At 43.2% G+C, this 13395-nt stretch overlaps 1 long non-coding RNA gene across 1 annotated transcript in view; it reads right to left on the bottom strand.

Annotated features, from left to right (window-relative positions):
* The window catches only part of LOC113024312 (uncharacterized), an 88463-nt gene that overhangs the window by 9976 nt on the left and 65092 nt on the right, over positions 1 to 13395 (bottom strand). The window lies entirely within an intron of this gene.

Genomic DNA, 13395 nt, shown 5'->3' with positions numbered 1-13395 from the left:
TGAATGTGTACAACAGACAAAGGCAAAACATTTAAATGGCACAGCATTGGATAACCGATAGGAGCACTGGACAAATGCGGCGTTGTTTTGCACAAGCAACCTGTGCTGACATTTTCTGATGTGACCGAGGGTCGAATTACAAATTGATATGAGCTCCAGCAGGGATGTCGTGTTTGCTCTGGTAACCAACAAGAACATAATGCCTCCTCCCTCCCGTCTGTGAAAGTGCAGGAGTGACACAGGCCTTATTGACCTTGAATTAGACACCAGTCCTCTTTGTCACACACCAGCTCTTTGATTCCCTTGCTGTTAATAAGTGCACCACGCACATGCACTTTTCAGAATAATAGCTTTGAAATGTATTGATTATATGCAGAGTTAGTAAGTGATACCCACCTGCTTCTGACAGATATCCACCCATGTTTAACGCACACACACACACACGCATGCGGTCCCTTTCTTGGTGATGATCTTTCACCATGTCGCAAAGAGGTCACTAGGCTGACTCCGCTACATAACTGAGCACATTTCCGGGCGCGACAGGCCATCGATTGGCCTGACAAACACAGCAGCCCTCTGCTAACCTTTGAGATGCAGAGACAGAAAGAGAGCCAGGGTGAGCTTAGCTGTGTCTAAACTGTAAAATGTGGAACAGCTGACAAGGCAAGGATGTCCATCACCTCATTTGTCTGTCTGACGATAAAAATTGTGTGATTAATAATTAGTTAGTCCAGTGTGTAGCCAAATGCTTTGAGATTTCAAAGAAACCAGGCAGACATTTTAAAGCTGTCTAAGGTTGACTTTGGTTTTTAAGGGGTTATAAACATGTGCAAACCACATCTACTGTACATGGATGAATATAAACACTGATTTCTTTTCCAACCACCAAATACCAGAGGAAATTCAAATGACTTAGGTATGACTCTGTGTTTTACGTGTCTTTTCAAAGATGCAATGAAAATTTCTGCATGTAGTTCACCGGGTTTCTGGTTTGTCACACTCGAATGTCTTTGGACTGTGGGAGGTTGTCTAAGATGTCAGAGGGAACCAACCTTAACACAGACAGAACATGCAAACGCCACACATTAAAGGTTTGGTAGAAGAGTCAGGATTCAACAATGTTCTGGTTGTGTGGCAGCTAGCTGATAGATGATATGTGCACTATCACTGACAGTAACATTCGAGGCAGAAAAATGATGCAGTACAGTTACACGTGTAGCCAAATTGATATTCATGCTTTTATCAGGTGATTGTTTTATATTTATTTATATATTCAGCACTGACATGCTATACACAGAAGATAAAAGAGAAGCCAGACTCACTATCTGTGTCAGGTTGATACCATTTAAAAAGCAGTTCAGGCAACTAAAATACTGTGATAGACTTAAAATTGGTTCCAAATTTTAAGGTAAGAATAGAATACAGTAGAACCGAATGTGCCTCGTGCAACTGAGAAAAAACAAAACTGCTCAAAGAAAGAAATCAGAGTCTGAGCTGTAAACCTAGTAGTAGAATTGTCTTTTCTACAGGGTACATCAACATAGTCCAAAGGAAACCTTTGTGTAAAATGTGTAAAAAATGTGTAAAAAAATGTCCTAAAAGACCTATATGATTAATTCAACTTAAGACACACTTAATGATTCTTTTATGGCACCACAGCTGTGCCCATTTTAGTAGTTTGCCTACAGAGAGCCTACGAAGAAAGATTTTCAACCCATGCCAATGTGCTCCTGTACAGTCAAATTCAAATTCAAATTCAAATTTTATTTGTCACACACACAACCATACACAGTATGACATGGGGGTGAAATGCTTGTAGCTGTACAATGCCCGACCATTAAATGACAGAAGAAAAGTTTTACAATATTTACAATTTGCAGTTTACTACAAAATTTACAAATTAACTTAGGAATTTACAGTAAATAATGTGCAAATAGCAGAAGAGATTATAAAGATTATAAAGATTATAAATTATAGGAATTATAGGATTATAGGAAATGTGTGGTGGTGCGTGTTGTGATGTGTGTGAGAGTCCAGTCCTACACCTGGTTCAGGGCCCGAATAGCCTGGTGGAAGAAGCTCCTCCTCATTCTCTCTGTTTTGGCCTTAAGGGAGCGGAAGCGCTTCCCAGACCTCAACAGTGAGAAGAGTCCATTGTTGGGATGGGAGAGGTCCATCATAATCTTCCTAGCTTTGGACTTGCACCGCTTGGTGTAGATGGACAGCAGGTCAGGGAGCTCTGATTGAATGATGCGTTCGGCTGAGCGCACCACTCTTTGCAGATCTCGTCTGTCCTGCTTGGTGCTGTTCCCGAACCAGGTGCAGATGTTTGTCGTCAGGACGCTCTCGATGGTGCAGGAGTAAAAGTTCTTGAGCACCTTCAGTGGCAGATGGAAGTCTCTAAGTCTTCTGAGGAAGAAGAGACGCTGACGGGCTTTCTTAACCAGGGAGTTGATGTGGCAGGACCATGACAGGTCCTGAGTGATGTGGACACCCAGGTATCGGAAACTGTCCACTCTCTCCACTGGCGTGCCACTGATAATGAGGGGCTTGTAATTCCACGCCTGCTTTGTAGTGAAGTCCACGATCAGCTCCTTAGTCTTGCTGATGTTTAGGAGGAGGTTATTCTCCTGGCACCAGGTCTCCAGGTTCCTAATCTCCTCCAGGTAGGCCGTCTCGATGTTGTCGGAGATCAGGCCCACAACAGCAGTGTCGTCAGCAAACTTGACAATGGAGGTGGTGTCTGATGTGGCTACACAGTCATAAGTGTATAGTGAGTACAGCAGGGGGCCCTGAGGCGCTCCAGTGCTGAGTGAGATGGAGGGGGAGACTTGTTTTCCCACCCTCACTGATTGGGGTCTGTCTGTGAGGAAGTTGAGGATCCACTGACACAGTGATGAGCTGAGTCCTAGATCCGTCAACTTGGTAAAAGGCTTAGAGGGAATTATTGTGTTGAATGCTGAACTGTAGTCCACGAACAGCATCCTAACATAATTACCTCTGCCAGTGCCCAGGGGACTCAGGGATGTGTGGAGCAGGTGAGATATGGCATCGTCTGTGGAACGATTAGTCCGGTAAGCAAACTGAAGTGAGTCGATGCTGGCAGGAAGTGAAGAAGTGATGTGATCTCTCATCAGTCTTTCAAAACACTTCATCACAATTGAAGTCAGTGCTACTGGACGGTAGTCATTGTGGCAAGTGGGCTGTTGTTTCTTTAGAACAGGAACAATAATGGACTGCTTGAAGCACGTGGGAACCACAGCTTGGGCCAGGGAGAGGTTGAAGATCTCCGTGAACACCGGTGCTAGCTGGTCAGCGCAGGCTCTAAGGACCCGGCCAGGGATTGCATCTGGTCCTGCTGCCTTCATGGTGTTCACCCTCCTGAAGGTGTTCCTCACGGCATGCTCTGTGATGACGAATGCATTTTCTTCACTGGTGCACTCCGAGCGCGCGCAGCCGTTTGTTGTTTTAATTGCTGTGGCGTCGAAGCGAGCATAAAACGTGTTCAGCTCATCAGCCAGTGAAGCATCGGTATTCATCATTGAAGAAGCTGGTCGTTTATAGTCCGTTATAGTCCGCAGTCCTTTCCACAGGCTCCTAGAGTCGCACTGTCGTAGCTGTGACTGACCGCGCTGCGCACGTTGTAGGACGCAGCCTTGTATAGGTCCATATTACCGGAGACGAGCCCTTCATTGTAGGCAGCGGTGCGTGATCTCAGAGCGTCACGGATGTTTTTATCCACCCACGGCTTCTGGTTGGGAAACGTTCGGATGACCTCGGAAGTCGGAAGTTCGGAAGTCCTGTGAAAACCCATCAGTGCATAGCGTAGGTCAAATGGTGATTGGCTGACAGGTAAGGAAGTGACAGCAGAGTTCACCAAAAACATGAAAGATTTAAAAAAAGTACATGAAAAGAACAAACTGTGGCTAAAGCAGACACTTTTCAAGGTTTTTAGTGCCATCTCAGCTTTGGTATAACTTTGCTCTCTTCTCCACAGGTGACTGCTTTACCAACAAAAACACAAGCAAGCATTTCCCACAGAGGACTGGTTGAACCACATACTTTGGGCACTGCATCGATTTGGCAGCAGATGCTCTCAGCAGCTAGACACGCTGTCCCTAGTTCCTTACGGCCTGCCAGCGCACTGCCAGTGGAGAATGGTGTTGGGCCCAGATGGGGCTCCATACCGATGTAGCAAAGCAAAGACCTTGGAAAGTCATTAACATTCGGCAACTTCAAGTGACCTTAGGTGAAATAGGAGCATCAAGGAAAGCAACTGAAGTTGCAAGGACCTCAAATGATCCAGTTTATTAACATATATAACAAGGTGGAAAATAGAGGGTTGTCTAGTCAACTGGAGCCCTGAATGTCCAATCATCAGCGACAAAGTGATGCAGGATGAGCAAATCGCTTCCTCTGTGGATGCTCCTTTCATTCAATTTGGTGGACAAAAAACTAACCCCAGTTTATATAATAATAATTATATAATTATTTTGCGTGTTATTGTCCTGATCAGTATCTAATCACTTTGTGGGAGATGGCTGCCCCTCTTTGAGCCTAGTTGTGCTCGAGGTTACATCCTGTTAAAAGAAACAGGTGTTTTGGTTGCAAGTCATAGCATAATTACCTCGTATAAACCGCCTCCCTCCTGCATCGGAAGATGCCTTCTGTATGCATCATTAGTTGTTGCAAGGTTGGATGCATGTTTGTTGTTCATCATCTTTGGTGTCATTGTTGCTTTATGAGGTCTCACAATGACTAAGTTGGCGGCTCACAGCCCTACAGCAAAGCTGTACTGCTACTCTGACCTACACCCCAGCAAAGCTCCTTCGTTCACTTTTTGTTTTGAGTGTTGCATTGTTTCCATTCTTTCATTTGGGTTGTGTTGCATTATAGTTTGTTCCCCTTTTCAGTAATTACCTGGACATTACAGTCGGCTTTTTGCTTTATTCACAGCCAACTTAGTCTCAAGCGGTGACTCTGAAACATTTTATTGAATTTAGTGCAATCTGTCAAATCTTCAAGCCCTTCCAAGAGAAAAATGTGTGCCGCACATGAAAGGTCGTTGTCATAATCTCAGAGTATTCAATTGTTTGCTGTTAAATTTAGAGTAAACGGTGTGTGGTTAACTACCTCAAACTACTGAAATCTGGTCTTGTTTTGTGCCAAACTCTAAGTCATTTAGTTTATTCTTGGTTTGTGAATTTTGTTTCTTTTAAATTTTTGTTCCACCGCTGGAAGGATGCCTTTTTTATAGCTGTGGCTCACCAGTGTGTTGCAATAGCAGGGTTAACTACAGAAATAGCTTATTTTATTGATAATGTATTTATTCACGCTTAGGTTTTAGAAATATTCATAACTTTTTTGTTTTCATTCAGAAGCTGAGGGTCTGAAAGTGACATTGGCTGGCTGCTTTTGGAATTTTTTGTATGCTGTGGTTAATCATGCACTCCTGGCCTAAACTGCACCTTAGTGTGAGTGTGTTACACCTATGAAATGAACTTGATTCGATTGCATCTCCTCTTGGTAGCCCATCTTTACACTGGTAAGCCACATATGTCGAATGGATTAACAGCTCTGAATCTTTTTCTAAGTAAATGTAAATAAACCAGTTTCTTAATGACCTCACACACATCTCTAAGTATAATGAACCTGAAGGCCTTTCTGAATGTAACTGTTTCCCAAACAGTTCCCAGGGTCACACTGTCAGATTTGACCTCTTAGCAGTAGAGGTCTCAAGCTCTCCATCCCCACACCACTGGTGTGTTTTTTGTTTTGTTTTGTTTTTCCCACAATACAATCGAATCTCCTGCTGGAAAATCTTGGATCCTGACATTCATGTTACTCATGTGACACCCACCTATACTGTTGCAGACCCATGGCAATGGCAATGGCAATCATTTCCTACCATAAAAACAGCTGAAGGTTGTGTAAACATGACAAACAACCCAATCAATCAATATATCAATCAATCAATCAATCAATCAATCAAGGCTTTATTCGCCACGTGCAGGTTGCCCTGCAGTGAAATAGGACCCCCCTATTGTGTAAACATGACAAACAACCCAAGGCGCTGATAAAGCATCCAAACTTTAAAATCTGACGGAGCATCCCGGAGATGCAGTGGAATAGGCCCAATCCACAGAACCCACACCCTACAATCCACAGCACCCAAAGGATCATCTGCCAGACAACAAAAAACACCTCCACAAGTTTCATATTCATGCCTTGGCCTACAAAATATTTGTCAAGTGGTTTTAACATTGTGGCTGTCACTGTTATAGTTTAAATAAGACCCTATATTGAATGTAATTTTACTTTTTACAGGATGTGAATCCAATACCATCCTGCCATAGCCTTGAAATAGAAATTAATTTTCATTGAGGACTAATTGAAGAAATTAAAAAATAAACAAGTAAATGACCAGAATTTAAAGAATAAAGGCAGAAACCATTTTATATGTCAATGCAAACCTGCAAAATTGAAATATTCATATTTAGAGTAACAATAAACACCAACATTTCTTTTTGAAAGCATTATGGAGACTGGGTAATTGTAAGCAGAAACTATTTTTTTATTTATTTGATTTCTTTTGAACTGCTTAGGAAATGTGGAATTAGGGAATGAAATAGATGGCTACTCCTCAATTCTTATAAAAACTCATCTGTGGTAACATGAGCATTGGCAGAAATGGACTGCATACACGTTTAAGACTTTTTACTGAGCCTTATTGATTTGGTTCTACACCAGTGAGGCCTGCAATGCTGGCTAATGCTATTGACGAGCCATCAGTCTTGTCCAGAAGTGTGGAGGCATGCAGCTCTTTTTCCAAGACCAACCAAGGAAGGAGAGCGGATGAGGAGAAAAGAAAGAGAGGGGAAAAACATCAATGGACAGTGATGGAGAGTGGGGAGGAGGGCGAAGATGCAAGCACAGCAGACAGACTCAGACCCCTGTCCATGGTTTGGGAACACTAAATTAGAAAAAAGACAAAAGGGATGAGAGAGGGAGAAACTGTAAACAGCCGCATCGATCCAACTAGTGTTGGGCAAATCAAACCATTACAGCCAGATTCTCATGCCCCAGCGTTGAGGGAGATAGTGTGAATATCTATGTACCTCCCCAGCCAAGAGAAAAGTTTGCACCAGCAGACTCTGGATCTCTGTTGGAATTGTTGGACTTACTAAGGCTTTTAGTCTGCCCCACCCGCTAAATAACGAGCTGGAAGTGTAGGAGGACAGGAAGGGGTTAACTCAGAAGAGGGTGGAAGGGAGGATGAAAAAAGCCCTCTGGCAACCCAGGGACAGAGGGAACGCTGAACTCATCACAAACCCCTCTCCTGGCGTCCGCCAGTACATAATGACCCCAACAAGACGGGAATCCCTTTTAATTAAAGTGAAGGGAGATCAGTTAAGCAGATGGTTGCCGACAAATATTAGGGGAAATAGAATGTTTAATGGTCTGTGCACTTATCGCAGGCTATTTTCCACACCCAGCCCCAAACTGATAAACAGGACAGGACCTTGTTAATCAACCTTACAACCTTTAAAGCCCAAGATAAGAGAATAATTTGGGATCTTTGTAAATTAGCTTGAGATGTGGCTAAGACTCTGGCCCCTCGCATGCTCAGGGCCAGACTGTCGAGGAGGGAGAAGAATTTCTATCAGTGTAATAGCCCTGTGCCATGGTGAAGAAGTTTAAGGGGGTAAAAGTACTTTTTTTCCTGAGGATAAAGCGATTTTTTTAAACTATTTTTATTCCCCTTGTGGTTTGACCCTCTTGCCACCACCCCACTGCGCTCTTATCAGTGACACAGGAGAGTCACCCGCCTCCGTGGAAATAATCTAAACAGAGAGGCGGGAATTGGCAGCCCCAGCCGGTGGCCTGCGAGAGCAGGTTAACAGGTCCTCGCCCCTCTAAGTCGGGCACAGGTGGGGGTTTCTTGTGTTTATTTTGCAGATGATGGATAGAAGAAGACGGGATTATTGACAGCAGCAGCAACCATGTGAAAACAGCAGCAGGTACTGTTTTGCTAAAAGAAAAGAAGACTTGAAAATGGGTCTCCCACTAAAGGTTTATAATATTAATTTGTTATTCTAATTTCCCTGCTGCTTATTTGGAAAGGTTTTTATGTGTGTGTGTGTGTAAAAATGCTGTTTCATCACCCAGAAAATAACACAAGAGTCTTTTAAATATCAAAAAAACAAACGAACAAAAAAAGCTTACTTCATTAGTGTTGTTGATGTCTTTGGTAAAACATTTACCCTGTGACACCGAGGGTATCACATTTAATATGGAGGTTTTTGTGACCTCTACATCATCAGTGTGAATGTTTTCCCTGAAACACTAAATAAATTGCACAAATATCTCAGATTTAGCAGAAATGATACAAATTAAAGCTCATACATGCAAATTGATTTATTTTTCCTTTTTTAAGGGTTTAATAAATTTTTACTTTATGGTTCAGGCTTTACAGATTTGGACAACTGTAATTATGGTTTTGTGTTTCTTCTAATTTATATATAAATGCTAAGTGAATTCACTTAAGGATTATGCCAAAGTTGTTTTTTTATTAGTTTATTTTTGCTGATATTAAGTTGATTACATCATCATACATCATACTACAGGAAATAGACAATAAAATGTAAAAACCCAAAGGCTTAAAACTCGCCTCAGTGAGCATATATTTTTTTAATCATGCAAATTTCCCATAGTGTGTTTTTTTAAAGTGAAAAACACATTAGGTGAACTAAGGTCTACCCATGTCCTCCTTATTCTTCTCCATTGTAAAGTCATGCACATCTGAGCCATACTTCATTTAGCCAGCATTCAAACCATTTATGGGTTTTTTTTGTATTAGTTAAGCTTTGTTGCTCTGTGTTTCCTTCCTGGCTTCTTGGAAAGGGGACAGCAGATTAAAGGTAATTACATAAAGAAATTCAGACATTTATCAGTGCTTGTGGTTTGGGACCTTAAATGTTCCTGCTGACAATTTTCCCTTATACTAGGCCACTGTGGAGCTGGCAGGTTCTTTTTAGAGCCCCAACGCTGGGCTTGAAGGCTCAGAGTGCTGCCATATGTTGGACCTCAGTGGTGCCAGCAGCAAATGTGCTGAACGGTGCGACTCTAACCATGAACTCCGTGCCTTGGCAGACTGTTTGTGCATAGGCTACTTCCATTAGTGAAGTATGGAGTTCACAAAAATTATTGCACAAGTACACTTTGTGTGTCCACAAATACACTTTGTCTACCTGTGTGTCTGTCCAGTGTCAGATCGAAAACACATCCGCCTATTTTCTCCACACACATGTGCACACACATGCGTACTCATATTAGTCTGAATATCCATGGAGAACATCCCAGATTACAATGGGTCACACCTGGTTATGCTTCTTCCCCAACTCCCCTCTCGCTCTACTCCCCAGTTCCCACACCGGAGGCATCTGGAACCTATTGGCAGCAGAGTCACACCGAGCCATAAAGCCCTCAAAGGCTCACAAACGCACTAGGGGTAGAACGTCAAACAATGTTGGCCCAACAAGCTGCCAACAGACACAATGCATCGTGAACCTGAACAAAACCCACTGCTCATTTTTTATCCTCTCCGTCTCTCTTTATGTCTCTCTAAACTTTTCCACTCTTTCCCTCACACACACACACACACACACACACACCACCTGGGAATGAGTCAAAGGCGAATTTTACATTTTTACCCCTAAATGGAATTGGTACTGATGCTAAGCGAGCTTAATGCAGCTCAGGCGACTGAGACCGTGAAGAAGCAGGCACTGATGAAGCCAGAAACTCGCTGTCAAAACAGCTTGTAATAAAACAGAACACTCCAATGTATTCATATCGGTCATTGGCTGAATTTCTTTAAGTTTCAGTCAAATGTCCTTGACAGTCTGCCTAGGCTGTCGCCACGGGGTTAATGAGCGATTGTGCCACACCACAGATTATGTGAGCTGTCCTGGATAGGATCTAATGGCTATGAGTGAGACGCAGTGTCACACAGCCACCCTTTTAGACATGAGGGGAGAGGGCACGGAGGCCATTCTGTCACAGCCTTGTAATGCTCTTATCGATTCTCCATATCTGTTACGGAGGCTTGGAAGCATGTCCCAAATTCGATATGCTTCTAATAGAGGGCCAAGTTCTCCAAACAATGCAGCGCCGATCACAATGGAAAAATAACTAAGAAGATGACAGCAGCAAGAACAAAGTCTCCGCAATTGAGCAATTAAATAAAACCGAAGTACGTTACGGGTAGTTTGTCTGGCTGTTCCCTTACACGCATTATATATTGCCTTCTCTCTCCCAGCCATCTCTCTGCTTTTTGATTTCTGTGGCATAAAAAATGTTGGCCAGTGTTTGAGCACAAAAATCTGCGTTGGAGCTATTTCAAACCAGGATTTTATTGTTAACAAATGCTGCCTTTGATACTGGCTGCAATAGGCGATACTTCACTGTTTGTTTGTGCTGGAGGTGAAAATGAGTTGCTAACATTTGGAAGGGAAGGCTTGTGAAGTATAACACAGCAACAACACATACACACAAAAGTGGGACTCTTTAATGTCGTGCAGGCGAAATGTTTTTCCACTCATTAGAGGGACTTTGAAGTGTGTGTCTGAAACCTTAGCATGGGAAATCTGAGTGAGACAAGATTGCGGTGCGCACTTTCTACTCCAAGAACACCGCGTTTCAAGGTAACATGTCCACATCCTATTACTTTGCGGTAAACTCACCAATTGGATGCAGACACACTGTGGTATTAGACAGCGCAGAATTTGATCATGTTGCCCATAGTATAAAATACAGTTTTACTTGGGGGGATAAATACAACTCTGTCAAATATAATTTCACCTCACAACTATGAACACAACAGCCTTATTAAAAAGGGGATTGGGGGGGGGGGGATAAATAGCTAGATAAATACTCTGCGGGGGCTCAAGTCCTAAGGACTCCGAACGAGGAGCGGTTCAAAGTCTTGCCTGTTCCCTGTCAGACCCCAGAGCGTAGTCTAAATTAACTGGGACGAGTGGATTGTTGCAGGGATGACCCTTTCCCTATTCACCCGGTTCCTCCTTCACACACACGCACTTCATCACACATACACACTCTGAACGTCAACCGCTAAGCCTCAATAAATCTGATAAGCCACCCTGGTGGCTTCTGTGGCCAATCCGCGCAGAGAACAACATGGCCGGTATCAGGCAGCTGCAAAGCCCTCGTCAAGCGGGACTTCAAAGTGCTCTGAAGGGCCACGCTCGCACCCCTGAAAACTGTCCGGTCTCTCGGCTCTCCCTTACCCTACCCCCTACCCCCATAACTGGGTGATGTCATTATTGAAGTCTTTGGCGTGCTATCCGAGGAGTAAGTTACCATTGACAGGTTCAGAGCCTGGCTAGCTCGCCCATGAGGATTCATGACTTTGAAGCTATTGGCCTTAAGCTGCAAATTATTCTTTTCAGGCTCTCTCTCTGCTCTACCTACAGCTTTAATCCACACTCTCCTTTCCCTCAGTACACTAGAGCCTCACCAGACAGCACCCACTAGCACGGCTCCACTGGATTGCACCCGCACACACATACTCCAAATAGAGGTATGCAGACACCTAAAGGTAGAAGGAGAAGAGCAAATGCAAACGCATGCTTGCTCACCAACTTTCCTGTATTTCTGTGAATACACACTTTGCTGAATAGCCTCAGCGCTCCCCTCCTCTGTACTGTAAAGTTAATAACAGCAGCAGGGGCTAGCAGTACCAGGCTCCAGCCGCACCAGCAAAGATCCTCTTAGGCCCCAGCCCATCCATTCCTCACTCCCTCCATCAGCACTTAGTGGACATCTGTGCAGTGCCAGCCCTCTCCATATGCCATGGCAGTCAGAAGACAAACGACCATGTCAGTGCAGTGGATCGCCTGTATGTCTGATGCCATGCATGGGGTGGGTCTGGTGAGGGACAGAGATAGGAAGAAGGCCAGAGCCTGTTAGAAATGGGCTGGGTGTAAAAGGCTGCCAGCATGGGGCAATAAGTTATCTAAACTGTAGACACATGAAATACCCAAACTATGCGATGAATAATGTGGCTAACGAGGTCTGGGAGACAAAGAGAAAGTCATAAAGACCTGCATGCTCTGTAGAGATGCTTTTGTTTGTTATGATCTTTTTAACTACATATACAAATGATATATGTTGTGCTCAGTGTTTCGTCATGCTGTGAGAAATGAACGGCTAAAGGAATTTTCTCACTTTTGGATGTTTATATGGCAAGGCTTTGGTTTCAGAAAATATGTTTCACTAATGCCTCTTTGATGGACCATCATAAAGAGAGCTGTCCCAACACACAACTGGATAAAGATATTTTTCTTGCCAAATAAACAAATGAATGAATCACCATCACGGATCACCTGTCTTAAGTATCTGCAAGGTGATTATAATATGAGAAGGAGCTAATCAGCTGGAAAGCATGATGCCAACTTGAAATCCAGAGGTGTCATGACATTTAATTCCACTAGCAATGGAAATACAGTAACTAGACTAAAATATATTTGGTTATACTTATAGCACATTAGTATTGTAGTTTTATAATAAAGGAACAAAGCTGCCTAAAATAAAAACAGTAACCCCCTTTCTTTCCACTGTGCCTAATAAATGTAATGAGATTAACTAGATTGAAAGGTGACTACAATAATTCAGGAACACATAAGGCTTGAGTTTAAGTGTAACGCGATGTCTCACATATCACCCTCACGCTCCAAAAACAAAAAAATCTGTGTCCGGCCCAGGCTGAAGAGAGAAAGATTGAAAGTGTGGAAGGAGAGGGGGGGTGAGAGATGAGAGAAGGTGTGTGCAGAAAAGTAGGGGAGGAACAGCAGTATTCCCTGGGTAACTGGCTCTGGCGAAGGAACTGAGAGGTGTTTTGGCTTGTGTTGCATTCAGGGAGAGTGCAGTGTCTCCCAGAAGGAGGCTATAAAAAGACAAAAGAGGCAGGAGGCCATGTGGAGAGACTGTTTAAAGGGAGCTAACACCCACTCCATAATCCCACCAATGCCACCATCATCACCACTGGGGAAGAGAAAGAAATGCACGCTGAGACCGAGATCAAATTAAATTGCTTTTGCAAACAGGCGCACACTGTAATACAGTGCTAGCTGAAGATCAAGCTTAAGCTTTATTGTGCCTAGTGGTTATTTGCAAGAATAAAAACACAGTATTATATCAAGCAAATAACACTGGCAGCCACAATAAATAACTTGTAGACAGCAACACTACAAGGATTTGATGAAGAGCTCAGGCAGGCAGCATAAAACAAATAGGTTTGCATGTATACACAGTTCACAAAGTTAACAGCGCCAATTAAATATGTTAGAAAATCTAAATAAAACAGTGCAAGAA

Source organism: Astatotilapia calliptera, chromosome 6 (genome assembly GCF_900246225.1).
Source record: "Astatotilapia calliptera chromosome 6, fAstCal1.2, whole genome shotgun sequence".
Lineage (NCBI taxonomy): Eukaryota > Metazoa > Chordata > Actinopteri > Cichliformes > Cichlidae > Astatotilapia > Astatotilapia calliptera.
Note: the sequence above shows the minus strand (reverse complement) of the source record. Positions and strands in the feature narration are given on the sequence as shown.